The 15,493-nt window shown below is 40.2% G+C and overlaps 1 long non-coding RNA gene across 1 annotated transcript; it reads right to left on the minus strand.

Moving 5' to 3' along the window:
- Window positions 1-3,854: 3,854 nt before the first annotated feature.
- On the minus strand, window positions 3,855-14,582 carry LOC135313216 (uncharacterized). The gene is made up of 3 exons (XR_010372861.1): window positions 14,264-14,582; window positions 8,449-8,551; window positions 3,855-7,373 (listed from the first exon to the last, which is right to left on the minus strand). It is a non-coding gene; the product is annotated as an uncharacterized LOC135313216 (long non-coding RNA).
- Window positions 14,583-15,493: the final 911 nt, after the last annotated feature.

The raw sequence follows: 15,493 nt of genomic DNA on the forward strand, positions 1-15,493 counted from the left end.
TGAGGTCATCCATGGCCAAGTTGTGACTATGAAGCTGTCATTGCTGTTTGTTCTGCTGGTACCAAAACTGCATACCTTTCAGAGAAGACAAACATTATATGTAACAGGCTCTGTGGCTGAACATTAGGCAGGAAACCAAAGGATGAAAACAGAGTGCAAGAGAAAATCTGAAGGCGATGCCCAGGTGGGTATGAGACAGAGAATGTAATCTAGCCTGTGGGTGGAGGAGGACAGGTAGTTGATGAAGGACTGTAATACTCTAGTAACTTGCTTCAAGCCAACAAAGTAATATTATTATTGTCTTTACTGAGGAAAAATACAGGTGAGTTTTGATTATAAGAAAGGGGTTTGGCTCTTGAATTGCAACTCCCCAGTGTTTGTGTGAGGTGCATGTCCCGTGTCTATGCTGTCCTTGCATGGATCTGGTGGTAGCCTCCATCCCAGCTGTGAGTGGAAGTGAGCTACCGCCAGCAGGATGTGTCAGTGACATTCTTTTGAAGGAAGACTCTAGGTGTCCATCTGGAGAAAGTGTGCTGGTGGCCCTGAGTAGAGCTGTTTCGTGAAGCCTGAATACACTCAAGAGAAAGGAATGATTTCAGACATGCTTCCCAGGTCTGTGCCTTCTTATTTCCTAGCTCTAGGCAGCTCAATATGTGGGTTTGATTGGTTTGCCATTCTGAGTCACCTAATTCTCCCTCTGTGATTGCAGGCATCTAATTCTGTATTCTCAGCTAGGAGCTGGTTCTTAAATGCAAGGTAGAGAAGCACTTAACTCGGAGACAACTCCATCCTGTGCTGGATGTGGCCAATGGTAAGAGCAGTCCTAGCCTTCAATCCCTGTGGGGCAGGCCAATAGTTCAGCCAAGCAATTAATTTCAGAACCATGTGAAGATCACCCCTGTGGGGCTTATTGTAGGCTAAAAGCAGAGATTAACCTTAAACTAGCTTGGCCAAATTTGATCATTTAAGCAGCAGTAGGGTTTTTATTGTGTTTGTATTTTGTATTAATCACACATTTCTATGGTTAACTTAGTTACAAAAGCTTTAAAAAAAAAACAAACAACAACCCACCAAACATATACTGACCATGATCTGTATGTTTACTGTAAATTTTGGAAACCTGAAGGATGAAGACATTCAAAATATTGTGACTAATCTGTTTTACTGAGGAATCCTCTGCATTTATGGCACTTCTGCTGGGCATTCTACCGAGCACTTTCCAAGGTTTGACCTCAGTGTAGTGTCAGTGAGCTCCAGGCCAGGACCATCACACTCTCTGTGGCTATGAGGTTGAACCTTTGCTTTATTCATATTGCCTCTGATACTGGAATTATGTTTTCCATTGTTAGTTTCTCCATACAGGGAGAAATGAACCTCCCAGCCTATTTGCATCCACTAGCAATAAAGCCCCATTTTAATGAGAAAATGAATACTTGGACTTTATACTTTAGCCAGCAATGTATCATTTCTGGCAGCTGCACTTTTTGTTCACTTTTACTCTGACTGAAACAGCTTCAATGACAGCAGCCAGGATCCTCCCCTTCTGTTCAGCTTTTCCATAGAAGGCAAAATGAAATGGATGTCTCTAAAGATAGGCCAGTACTATTTTGAGTCCTTTCTTTTCATGGGATCATGCCAATAAACAAAAGAAAAAGCCCTCATTCCTACCTTTATCCTCTATAAGCCAAAGCACTCTTTCAGGAACATCAAGTATTTCTTCCTACCTGTTTCTCTGAATTCACATTCTTCCTCTTTCCCTTTTATTTATCCTTCTTAGCTTCCTTTATAACACATGAAAAAAATGTTAGCTTTTTGTTACATTAGGGTTTTTTTAAAAAACAAAAGTGTGTTATCTAACTGTTCTACAAGGTTTTAAAGCTAATGGTCCAGTTCATGGGGTAGTAAAACAAGAGTGATTCATATCTTTCCTTGTAAGCAACATCACCCGAAGGCCATTATGCAACTCTGGTTTTGATAGGGTCTTTCTTTTTTTCCTCAGGCATAATGACTCCAGAGAGACTGAACATAACAGCAATCAGTTGGCCTACTTTCTTTTCCATTCCAGTTTTACATAACAAAGGGATACTTTGATTTTATTTGTCATTTATTTATGCTTTAAGCAAGCCTGGTTTGGAAAATATTGGCCTGTCCAGTAGGCATTTCTGCTATTGGTGCCTCAGCATAAATGGGGAGTTTCCCCTGTCTGAGATTATGAGGCAAGGTCATGCATGCTGTTACTACTCTGAAATAAGCAACAATATTGAGAGCTGTAGCCTTTTCTAGTTAAAGCTAGTGAGAATTTTGTTGCTGGGAGCTGGCTATAATGGGATACAAATCAGGAGTTAACATGTTGTTTGTTGACTTTGAGCCAAATCTAAAACGTGCTGTAATTCTGCACCAGTCCAAAACTGCAGCCTCAAAAAGCCTCAGTTACTGGCATCTGCTTTCATGTTTGCCTGAAGTGCTGAGACATTTTTCCAGGTGGATGCAGCTGGATCTCTCAGCACCCAAAAAGAACCACAGATTGGCTAGGTCTGTCTAATCAAGCCGGGGCGTGGGACCTGGGATGTCCATGTCTGGCTCCTCCATCCTGTAGATGCTGTTGGGGTGAACTGAAGAACTATGGGCAGGATTCCTTGCCAAAACGAAGCTGGAGTTCCCTTTGCCTTTAAGTCATAGCCAAAGAGGAGGGAGGTGATGACCATTTTCTGTCTAGTGGTGGTATTGTTAAATTATCTTTCCAGCAAATGGATGTCCCAGTTTTACACTCTTTGTCTGAGCAGGAGACTCAAGCCTCTTTTCCAAATATTTCAGGTGAATGCCCTAATCAGTGAGCAGGAACACAAATAAAGAGGTTAGTTAGAGTATTATGCTTGAAAGGGGAACACCTGCCTCTGATACCTTCTCACTGGACTGTAACATAAATGAGATGGTGTTTGAATAGCATGAATGCTATTCCTCTGCCCCTGTTTGAAAACAGGATGAGAGAACCTGGCTCAGTTACTCAAAAGAGAACCAGTAGGTACCTGTTCTTGGGAAACTCTTCCAGGCTGGGTCTTAGAATGGACTGCAGCCTGTGAACCAGGAGTGAGTCATCCTTGTCCCATGGGGGTGGCATGTTTGAGACTCGCCCTTGTAACACAGGACACAAGCCTCAGCAGCGGTTCCTGTTGGGTAGCTCTGGGCATCCTCCTGCTCTGGGACTCACAGGGTCTTCTCTGAGTCCCATTTCCATAGGGCTGCTGAGCATAATGGGAGCCTAGGTATGATTCTCAGTTCTCCACTGATGGCAGAACAGTGAAAACTAGGTGTCACAGTGACCGACAATGTGATAGCAGGGCAGAAGGATGCCTGTAGCTCCCTCCCCTAATCATGCCACCTACTCACATGTCATAGGGACCCCCCCTCCCTATGACAGAAGCCACATCCTGTTCTGCAAAATCCTAAAAGCCAAAACACCCTAACTGATTCTGGCCCTTTGTCCTCTCAACCAAAATATACATGGATTTGATAAGCTTTTTGCTTTGTAAAAATTCCGCACATTAGTAGCACAGATCTCATTACCACATATTGGTCACAATATTCTCTTTATAGCTACAAACAGCTCTGGCATAAGTAGCTTCTAATTACCTTAATTCTCCATGGTGAATATATGAAAGCAGTGACACATACATTATTAGCATGCAACTGGAGAAGAAGTTTGAAACCAACATGCTGCTGATTTTTCCCCTCACTCCTTAGGAAGTGTCTTCTAGTTCACAGCAGTCACAAGGTGTGTATTATGTATATAAAAAGGGGACAATTATTAATATTTTGCCAATTATTTAAAAAAATAAAAACCAAAACAACCAAACAAAAGACCACGATGTACTGTTTATTAGCTGAGAAATGAAGCTTTATGATTCAAGAATGGTACAGTTCATTTAAGATACTGCTGACCCAGATTTGTATTTCTGTACTGAATTGCTTCAAGTGAGTAATGCACAGTCTATTTATAGGATCATTATTAAATTGGCACTTCCATGGTTTAAATCCCTTTGCACTAGATTCACAAGGGAGACTCAGGCACTCTTGTCGCCCAGTGAGTAGCAAGCTTGGGTTAATGTTCACTGGAGTGGTAGTCTGGAGTAGTTTTACAACAGGAGTAACTGATTTTGAGATGCAGATAGAGCTTGCTGTAAAATGGAAACTCATCTGACTTATTTTGGACTCCTCCTTTTGGGTGAGATGATATATACCCCGAAGTGCCTCTTTTCCACAATTCATTTTCCATGGCTGGCTTTTTGAGGACTGTAGGTTTTCAACATCTGTAGTTAGTTTACATAAACCCCAACCCAGGGTCCAAATAGGAGCTGGGAAGATCATCACTAAGTATCATGGTAGTGTTGCAGTGAGGTGTCTCAGATTTGTTGAAGTTGGCAGTCGGGACTTATGCCAGGGCATGTTCCCATCATCATTTCAATATATGCAGTTTTCTGCCTTCTTTTAAATACAGTAATTGCTACAGCAGTCAGCACTGCAAAAATCGAGATGATCCTTCTGAAAGGGCTCCGAAGCCTGCCTCCCTTGGAAATGATGGGAGCTAGGTGCTTAACTTCTCTGAAAAAAATCCATGAGTAAAAGATATTTTAAAAAAACTGGCTAAGAGTGTAAGCTAGGCATCTTGAAAATTTGCCAACTTTGAAGGCAGAACCAGATGAAATCAGAGAGACAGCTGACATACATAGATTTGTCAAACTAATTTTGTGGGACAGTAGCCATAAGAAATGGAGTTAGGATGGAGTGTACTAGTCCTGGCTTGGTTTTACTTCCATTATTTCTTCCACTCTACTTTTTGTTTGTAAGCTGGAATTTTGTTTGAGGCAGGGCCTGTGTTCCACATCCATGCAGTGTGGCACTTGGCATCATGGGGCTCCAATCTCAATTAAGGTCTTCCCGCTGAATCATCACTTATGCAAGTAATGGCCATACATAAAATACCAGTGTCTGAACAACATATTTGCTATTCTAGCTTCGCCTGTCACTTCAAATCCACTTTTACTTTTTGTCTTGCTACTAAATGTCACCTTTAGGTTTAAGTGCATTTTTCTGCAGCTATGCAGCAATTTCAATGCATTAGCGCGTTTTCAATATGAAACAGAGCAAAAAACAGATTTAGAATATGTCCCTTGAAGAAAGTACTGTGTAGGTCAATATAATTTTGGAACCCTTTTCAAGGGTTCTACATCCCCGAGGGAATGAATTAAAATAAATGTCCCCTAATTCTGATGGGGCCCCAACTCTATCAAGAAGAATAGCGTCACCCTTAAGTGTCTTGTGCTCCGGTTGAAATTTGATTGCACTGACTTATACAGTGGAGTAAACAAAAAGATTTTAATTTTTATTATTGTTGTTATTGTTATTATTCAGGAAAGTGTTAGAGTTGTCAAAGTAAAAATACTGCTAAACACACTCAGAGCAGACAGAAAGGTTGTTAACGTAATGGACATACACACTTAGATGCAGCCACTCTTTTGCCATCATTAAATCCTTAGACACTTTTATAAGGATGAACAAAAATAGTAATAAGAGCAGCATTAGTAGTATTAATTATTACAATAGCTACATTTTTCATTTCATCCATTTCACCAACATAAATGAGTTTGCAGAAAAATATACTTTCAAGGACCTGTTTTTTGAGAGCTAGGAAATTTTGAATTGAAACACCTAAGGAAACAAATGTCAGGATTGATAAAAAAAAACACTTAATCTGCTACAATTCAGCTGCTTCATCATTGGCAAATATGTATTCTGAGAAGTCAGATATTTGTTCCAGCACTATTTTCCCTGGCCAGGCTTTATTTTCTCTGGCCAGGCTTTATTTAACATGCCCAGGCATAGCTGACTTGAGTGAGGACATTCTTCCCTGACCTGTGAAGTCTCCCAAGGCCTGAGATGGGATATCTTTGACCTAATTTAAAAGGAGCTGGATATCTAATGGAGTTTAGATTGAGCAGAAGTCCAAAGGATGAAAATAGATGAAATGAGATGCAATTCCTCCCAGGAAAAATGCAATACCTCATACACAAACATGTCCCAGTGCATTCTGAAACTTCAGTTACTAGAATTCTGGTGTGAAATGTCTTTGTATTGATGGGAATCCTACTCTTCTGTCCAACAGCAGTCTCAGAAGAGGATGCAGAAACAAGCCCAGAGTCTTGCCTTTGCCCCTGGGTGCGGCATAACATTATTGGATGACAACATGTATTTTAAAAATACAAAGAAATGGACTGAGTCAATACTCCAAAGCAAAGTCCGTGGGCATGATTAGAACAACCCTCAAAGTTCAGATCTCCAGCCCACTCAGTTTGGAGCACCTGAAATCTCTTCTCACACTGGATGTTTTTTCAGGATAGCAAAAGGCCAGAGTAGGGACTGGGTGAGGCTGTGGCCATTCCAGCAAGGTCTGCAGGGTAAAACTGGAGCTGCCTGGCAGAAGCCAGATGTGCAGCTGACACGAGCATCCAATTCAGCCTTCGCTGCTGGAGCAATGCCAATGCTAGGCTTTCAGTTTGGGGATTTTTCTTCTCTTGAAAAAATTAAAGTCACAATAAAGATAAAAAAGAGTGTTTGTGTGCCTTTGTGTGTGTGAGTGCATGCAACTACCGAGACTGTTAGAAAGATTAGATACAGAATAAGTAAATGTTGCCCTTTTTAAAATTTCACACTTAATTTAAAGCTATAGATTTCCATTTGAAACATTTTGTTCACTATGTGAACCATAAACAATTTATACGATAATGCATCCTCTGAAACCAAAACACTGTTTCTCTGAGTAGACAGGCATGGTGATTGTGTGATCTATGTATACGCAAAGCGGTTAACAAAATAAGCACACTTGGTTATCAAAATCTTATTCAGAGTTATCTTCTGCAAAAGGCACCCCTATTTTTTTCTTGTTTTGTATAATGACTCATACCAAAATATTATTAGATACATCAAAAAATACCCACAGGTACATACTCTGTGAGTTGAGTATGTTAAATGCATTGTGTTGTATTTATGAAAAGAAATTATTTTACACAGTTGATGCTAAAAATGTATTTTCTAAGACACTGTGTCACAAATGAAAAAATTAGGACACACATGATAACTGTAGCTGAATAATTACATTTGTGGCATAAACTTACAGCAGTTAGAAAACTCACAGATAGGACACGCTTCTCACTGCAGAATTTCCTGACTTGTTGGTTTCTATCTCATCCTTAATGCCATCTAAATGCTTGTTCAGTCTGTGAATTGAATTTTCTTTTGATTTGAGCAGATCATATAATCATTTGTCGACACTCTGTCTTCATCAATCAATGCATTTTGCCAGCCAGCTTCATCTCCTCCTGAAAGATAACCTTGGATTATGTCATGGCTCAATTCTGTATTGCCCCTACAGAGATAATGAATTTGCACATGTAAGAGGATCATTTACCGATGGGGGTGGGATGCTGTTTTCAGCATATCATTTCCATCTGCCACAGGATGATTCTATTTGCAAAAAATCGATCTCTGGGAGGAGGATTTCTTAGTTACGGTAAGCACACTGTAGGCACAGGGTGTGTTGTCTGACAGGAGTGGAGGAAGGGATCATATTGCTGCTGCTGCCCCCAGAAAGTCAAGGCTGCAGGGATCGGTTTGCTTTCCCTCATACTGAGGCTGGAGAAGGGAGCATGGATGGAGTATACAAGCCCTTTCTTCTCACAGCAAGGGACTGCAGATCAGCAGGACTGAGAGGAGGAACGCACCCACATGTCGGGGTGGTACAGTGCAAGCACAGGCAGAGTTAAGTCGTTTCTGAAAATGTTCAGCCCCAACTGTGACAAACTCTGTTAGATGCTGAAACAGGCACTGGTGTGAGATGACCTCTTTTAAACAGCTTTAGGATTCATCTCAGTGGCTCCCAGAAAAGAATTGAGCTCGTATTTAATTAGCGTGAATAAAATGATGCATTTCGTCAGCTGTAAACAATAGTAACCACGCATATCACAATGAACAATTATGCACTTCAAGCATAATTCAAGCAACTTTACTTGTGTGGAGTGGAGTTTGGCAAGAGGGAGTGCAGATGGATGCCTAAGAAAGTACTCTGTGGTGGCTCCCAGGGTGGACCAGGAACAGGCGCTTATCAGTTTGATCACTGCAAGCCTTGGATTGCCACAGGCATCAATAAACAAGGTAAAGTAGATCTTGCATATGCCAGCAAGACCAAATTATGCACAAGGCAAAAGGAATCACAGCAACAGCTAAGCAACTTAGGGGCTATGAGTATTTGCACGTCCTGCCAAAATGGGCCAGAACTTCATCCCCTCCTGTTCCAGTGTTGTTGCCCCCTTAGTTGAGAGGCAAAAGACCGTGGTGAATTTGCAAGAGCAGGACAGTATCTCTTTGAGTAGCCAGGGGGCTATTGAGGTGACTCACCCGACTTCCAGAGCGGCTGTGTACATGTGTAGGTCAAAAGTCATGGGTTAAGTACAGTTTCAAGGAACTCACCAAGTTCTGACATTTCTATCTATTTTCAGTGCTGTGGAAAGAGCAAAGATTCGTTCAGTATATTTGAAATCATAAACTTTATATACTATAGAACTGGACCTCCACAGACGTGTAGTCTGTTCTGTTGGTGCAGCTGGCATCATACTGGCAGTTTCTCTGGCTCTTCTGCTCACGTAGGTTCTAACAGGAGAATCAGGTGCAATCCTGGTCCTGTTGACACATACATGTTCGTGCAATGTGAGGAGGACAAGGTGTTTCTGTTTAATGCAAATTGATGATTACAGGCAGACATTTTGTTCAGTGTATTTTCATGTTCATTTTCAGAGAAACGTGTATATTTTTTCCCCAGGTTTGCTGTCATATTTTGGTATATTGCATGTCACTGTTCAGCGTGCATTGTGCCATAGTGTGATCATATCAGCTGTCATAAAGGATAAGCTAATATGACAACTTGTGTCCTAATGCAGCTTGACAAGATGAAATTTGCAAAAAATAAACATGATTCCTGCCAATACCCGCTGGTCATAGCAACTTCAGGTGTTCCTCCCTTAATTAATCACTAACTAACGATAGTTAGTTGACAAAAACAGGGCACAGTATAGATGTTGCATATGTACGTGACTGTTTCAGACTGGCATGCAGATTTACAGATATATTACCTATATACCATGCAGTTCTTAACAGGTTATTCTCATTATTTTTTCTGGTTCTTGCAGGTACGCAAAAATATGAATTCACTGGAACAGCTTTTTCTTTTTGAAACACATGAATCAATCTGAATTATTTGAAATTGCATTAGTCTAGCGAGTGTTCATAAATCTTGGAGATATAATTTATTTTTCTAAAGATCTATATTTTATGAAAGACAGTTTAAATTTGCACCTGAGACCATTATAGTTTCTATGAAAAGAGAATGAATAACAAATTGAATGGATGGACTCTCATTAAGCATAAAATTACTCGACAAGAACCATTCTGAATCAATTAATCATAATGTAACAGGACTCTAATTTTATGGCATTTTCAAAATCAAAAGTAAGTCTTTGCATCATTTTTCATCATAACAAATGTGATTACTTTTGTTTACAGCTGATGAAATACATAATTCTAGCCACAGTAATTAAATACTGGCTCCACTTTTTGTCTGGGAGCCATTAAATTGAATCCTAAGGTTGTCTAAAGAAGGTTGCCTCACAACAGTGCCCCACCACCCTTTCCTCTCTTGCCTACACACTTTCCCTGAGCAGGTGCAAAAAGGATCAGAAAACCCAATTTATATAACATAGCATGATACCGTGAGATATATCTGTAGTTTAAGATTTGCTTCCAGGTGCATTGCAGGGAAATAGCATCATCCCTTCCATTTATCATACTTCATATGTGACCGTTATAAATAGACTTTTTATTTGAATATATTATTTTATTAATCAGTGTGTTTGGGTTTGTCTCCAAGATGATTGATTTGGCATTATCAAAACTATCCAAATTCTTGATACCTGGATCTGCCAGCTAACAGGACAGTAGATTATTCAAGGACAGGCAGGTAAATTTCCTGTGGAACATTACTCGTAGGATTGGAGGGAGCTGCCTTGACACCAACAAAAGCATTTTACTTACATTAATTCACCCAGCAAGGAACGTTAATTATTAGGGTAGGTAGCAAGATGTTTCCTCTTTACTGTCCCATGGAAACAAAAGTTTCCAAAGCCCAATTTGAAGAGACTTTTCTTAATATTGTTTCAGATTCCAATTAAATCAAACTTTTTAAATGTAAAATAGACAGAGGAAAGGGTTAAATAAATAAAACCCTAAAGCGAGCAATTAATTTCAAATTATATTTAAAAAAAAAAACCAAACCAAACAACAAAACCTGTTCTGGTTTTGACCAGCCTAATGTATGGCATTTACTGTAATAACTAAAATGTAGTGAACAACACAATCCACCCCCTCATGCCTGGCACACGCATTGCCGAGGCAGCTTAAGGAAACACCAAATGCAGCTCTGAATTCTCTGACCAAAACATGATTCTAGTTCACTAAGAGTTTAAGGCGAATTTGGGTTGTGAGGCGGTTTTAATGCAAACCATGCCTGGCTTCCCAAGTAAGTGAATATCTCTATGCCAGTACAGCGATCTGTTTCATTAAAGAAGTAAGGCTATCCCTTTTTGGAAGTACAGCATTGTTTTAGAGAAACTTATGACACCATACTAGTTATATTATTCAGTGTTTATATACTTCAGGGCATGTGACAGAAATATTATTTACTTATTTGAAGCATCAGGAAAGGCTGTTTTTCTCTTCTAGTATGGCTCATACAATAATTTGATTTACATATTTAAATAAAATTAATTTTCTGTCTCTTGCTAACTTATGTTGACCTCTTCTATTATAGTGTTAGATGTTTGGTTTTATTTGTTCCCAAATTCTAATATTCCATTTTCCTTGTACTGTTAATTTGTATGCATAAGGCCAATATTTGGTGCCTTTCAATAGCTTCTTAGTTTATCATAACAGGGGACCTCTTACATCACAGCCAATTTCACTAATCGTATGATGTTTTCAGAATATGCAGGTCATCCACGCTGGATTAGGCTGGGTTACAACTATATATTTATGAACAATTCTTTCTCTTTGCCTCTGCTGGCTGCTTTAACAGAAACCATATCAATTCCTCACTAGACAAATTATAGACTTGGACCTAATGAGACACCAAGATATGCTTTGTGCCCCTTATGACACTGCTCTTTGGAGAAATATTTTAGTACCTTTGAAATTGGCCACAGCAGCAAGAAGATAAAAACTAATGTCCTTTAAGCTTGAGAAAGTATGGAAGAAGTGCTGATGTGTACAGTAAGTTAAAATTAACCCAGGCACTTAGAATGCTCTTCCATCAGCACAAAGTTTTTGATTTAGAAGGCCTTGAGGTAGATGGTTAATTACTTGCTGAATCAGGGTAAGAATGCTTATGCAGAAACCTTTACTAACTTGGCAGAGCAAAAGTTCAGGGGAAATATGTCACTAGCTTTGAAATGTGTATGAAACTTCTGACAAAATGAATAGGGTAATTCCTGTATCAGTGGGAGGTACCACATCTTCATGCCTGTGGCCCACAGGTTATCAGTGGGCTTTTAAAAAATTTCACACACTGCTCCTCCACCTTTAATTCTTCCAAAACAAGACTGTGGGAGGATAATATAGGGAGCTTACCTGCAGGGCAGGCAGCTGTGGATTTAAAAGGCATAGAGTGTAGCTGCCATTCATCACCTCAACCTGTCTCCAGACTGCCAGGTTTGGGGGGAAGGGGGATCTAGGGGATTAAAAAGCCTTCTCACTGTCATTGCTCTAGATCCCAAGACCTATTGTGTCAGGGCTGTCCTGGGCAGTTTCACTCTTCTGAGTGGTTGAGCCCAACAGAGTATCCTCCATGGCCAGTCAGGTGCCAGCAGAGGCTCAGTCAAGGCATCCAATTTCCACTCTGAAGGGAGCAGCATGGCCTCTCCTGGGACACCAGCCAGCCCTTTGCCCCAGTCCAAGGTCACTGATAGGCTTTCCTTCTCATGGGAGCTCTCAAGGACCCAGCAGCAACGGTATGGGAGGGGGAAGGCCTCACACCGCAGGCAACTTGGGCTTCCCCACTTGGCCAAGAGCTCTCTTCCTGCATGGGGAAGCCCATCAGGCTGGTGGACCATGGCAGGTTATCCAAGAGCTTGGAGCTTGCTTTCAAGGAAGAGTAAATTTAATGGAATTTAACGGAATGCAGGTTTTCTGAAATAACAGTTGTATATATCAGAGCACAGCACTTCTCTGCAGGTAAGTGACTTAGTAAGTGAGAAAAAAGGTGCTAGAAAATGCTACAAAGAAAAGCCTGGTACACACATCTCCTACTGGCTCCCATCACCAGTGAAGAGGTGACAGTGCTGCTCCACATCATCTTGGTCAGGAAGCAGAAGCAAAGAAAGGCAGGGGAGACGGGATCAAGTGCAGCTCTGAACCTGCTTAAGTCAATAAGAGTTTAGTTGCAGAATCCAAGGAGAATTTCTTTCCTGGTGAAGCTGGTTAGGTCATGCTCACTGCTCAGCTGATAACTCAGGATCCAGCAGGGTCTTATACTGATTAGCAGAAGTTTTAATTTCACTCTGAAGAATGCTGAATAATCCTAGGGGCATGTATCAACTCTTAGGCAAACATTCCTTTTAATCTACTGTGGTGAACAACTCATGCATTCAATTTTGACTCCCTTGACATTTTTTTCTGAAGGGCTTTTCTCCGTAAATCTCCCAGGCTCTTGTTTTTTATAGTGACATTGTCCCAAGTGCAGGCAGAAAACAACCTTGCTGCTGCTATTCATTAGAATCTATATTTATTTATTTATACCATCCAACCAGCTTTGTTTTCTTTTGTAAATTTTGTACAAAAATATCCTGTAAATATGCTCTTAGTAATGACCAACTTGATTTTTAGGAATACAAGTCATAAATGTTAATAATAAAAAAAAAATCACTGTTTTGCTAGTTTTAAATAACCGCATCTTTTCATATATTGAGTGATATAAAAATGTAATTAAAAAATATATTATCTTCCTCTTGCTGGGAATATCACTCAGAAATGAGGATAGCATTCGCCTCTTGTGAATAACTGTTCAAAAGATTAATTTATACCAAATGTTGGCTTTTCTGGGGTTGCCTGCGAGAAGCTGAACTCTAATACAGGATGGCATCCATGTGTGTTTACACATTTCCTGTTCCCTAGTAAAGCCACTGCCACAAGAATATTGCTGAAATACTTTTGAGCTAACGTACATGTGACAGCTGCTTCCAAGGGTTATAAAGGTATACATCTAGTTTAAGGAACAATTTATTATACATAGAGCTCTTGTTTGAAAAGTGAAAGAACCCACAACAATACAAAAAGATGTGGACAGCTGCAACTGATGAAAGGTACCAGCCAAATATCGGGCTGTTCTCATACACCATTAACGTTTACATAATGTGGAGAGTTTAAAGATTTCTATCAAAGATTTTAGAAAATTTTGCTGGAAGTAGACTTGACTCAGATAAGAGTTCATATATTTTGTGAGTATAATCAGAACAATGGTATAGAGACATATTTTCTAATTAAAGAGAAGTATACATAATGTAAAGAGAAAAAAAACAACAGATTGCACAATAGGCTTTTGAAAGAATTCTATCAAAGTCCCTTTGACTTTTAAAGCTTATCATCATGCTGATTTGTAAAGAAGAGTAGTTAGGTACAAATTTAGCACCCTTATGTCTTTATTAGATGCAGATACGTTTTCTGCGTGTCTTAATAAAACAGCAGGAGGACTTCCAACCTAGTCCATGAGAGCTACTGAAAAGCTCCAGATCATTTGGGAAAACATTCCTAATTTTTTCCATTTACAGTTATTTCTTTAATTTTCCTTTTCTTTTATCAGAAGAAACATGAGGATAACGAACACATCCAAGTAATAAATACACACCCACTTTATAACACCAGAAAGAGTAATATTCACTGGCTCCATACAAGAAATCTCACTCAAGCAGGTATTTGAGTTCTTTGGTAGAGTGGGTTTGTTGTTGCTGTTTTTTTCCTTCTACCTCAACTTTTCCCTTTAACAATGGACTACTTCTTCATTGCCTTCTTACTGAACTCCCTCCTAGATTTGTCACATAAGGATACCTTGGCCATATTCAAGATGCCAGATCATCTGGTGAGTTATGCCTGGAAAGGGAATAAAACTCACCTCTTGACTTCAAGCAGACAGAAAAGCACACCTTCATCTAAGTTTCTCTCAGACTCTTTTGTATAAACCAGTGTGACGCCATAGTGGATCCTATCATTACGCTTCTCTCCTGGTGTTTTCCAGGTGGGGAAGGAATGTGAATAAGGTTCTTCAGAGAAGTTTCTTCTCAGCTAGACAAGGGGAATAGGTACACCAGCAGTATAAAACATTACTGCATCACCCACATTGTGCACCCCATGGTCAGGACCAAAGCTGGTGTCTTGAGGGAGACTTTCAGCTGGATAGATTGAGGGCCATCTCTAGCACAATTTCCCACGTATTTGCAGGTTCAGTAAAGGTTTTTATTAGGGTCCTCGTCCCTGTTTACTTCTCCTAAGCGAGCAAAGCACATTTGCAAAGACAAGTTGCTGCTGGTTGGAGCACTGACGCCAGCAAGGGGTGGAGCGGCTGCTGCGGTTGTGCAAGGCTCTGGGCTGTGCCAGCGACAGCAGGGACCAAGGTCACCCACCGTTCAGCAGAGGCAAGCCTGGGGGCCAGGCCAGCACCACCAGCCAGGGGCTGCAGCCAGCAGCAGGCTCTCGTTTCTGTGCTATGGGTCGGTTCAGTCATCATCTTGTCCCTGCTTCTCTCTTTTTAATTTAATACAGAGGGTGTCATTTTGGCTCAAAGTCAATACTTTTTACCATTGATTTCAATGTGGCAAGAATTTCATCCAAACGCTTCATGCCTCACTGAGGACAATAACACAAAGAACACTATTTTGGAACAGAGAAAGGCATCATGTTTGCCAGCAGCTTTGTTTATTGTGTTTGGGGGCTTCATGATGAAGTCGCCCACCCACTTCTTTATTAAATATTAGTTTGGCTTTTGAAAGTTTTATGAGCTACAATATCATAATAATTAAAAGTTTGTATGCAATTTCCAAAGCTAGTTTTCATTCCTTAGGGAGTATTAATGCTGGTTTAGTTTGTTTTTCATCTTCATTGTGCAACCAAACACAGTTTGTTTTTAAAAGGAGGATCAAACTGATACTGAAATATGCGTACATGTGTTGGCAGGCTTTTCCTGAATAGGGCTGCAGCCCATGATCTTGGACTTCAAACAGCAAATGTGCAGAGCTCACATGAACTTGAAGTTCCCTTTTTATTTGTGACATCCATAAACATTTATGATGTTTTGTTTTTAATCCCAGTAAGTCTATGTTGTTACTCTGGGCCTTTTAATAGTGTC

The sequence above is a fragment of the Phalacrocorax carbo genome, chromosome 1 (genome assembly GCF_963921805.1).
Source record: "Phalacrocorax carbo chromosome 1, bPhaCar2.1, whole genome shotgun sequence".
NCBI classification, from domain to species: domain Eukaryota; kingdom Metazoa; phylum Chordata; class Aves; order Suliformes; family Phalacrocoracidae; genus Phalacrocorax; species Phalacrocorax carbo.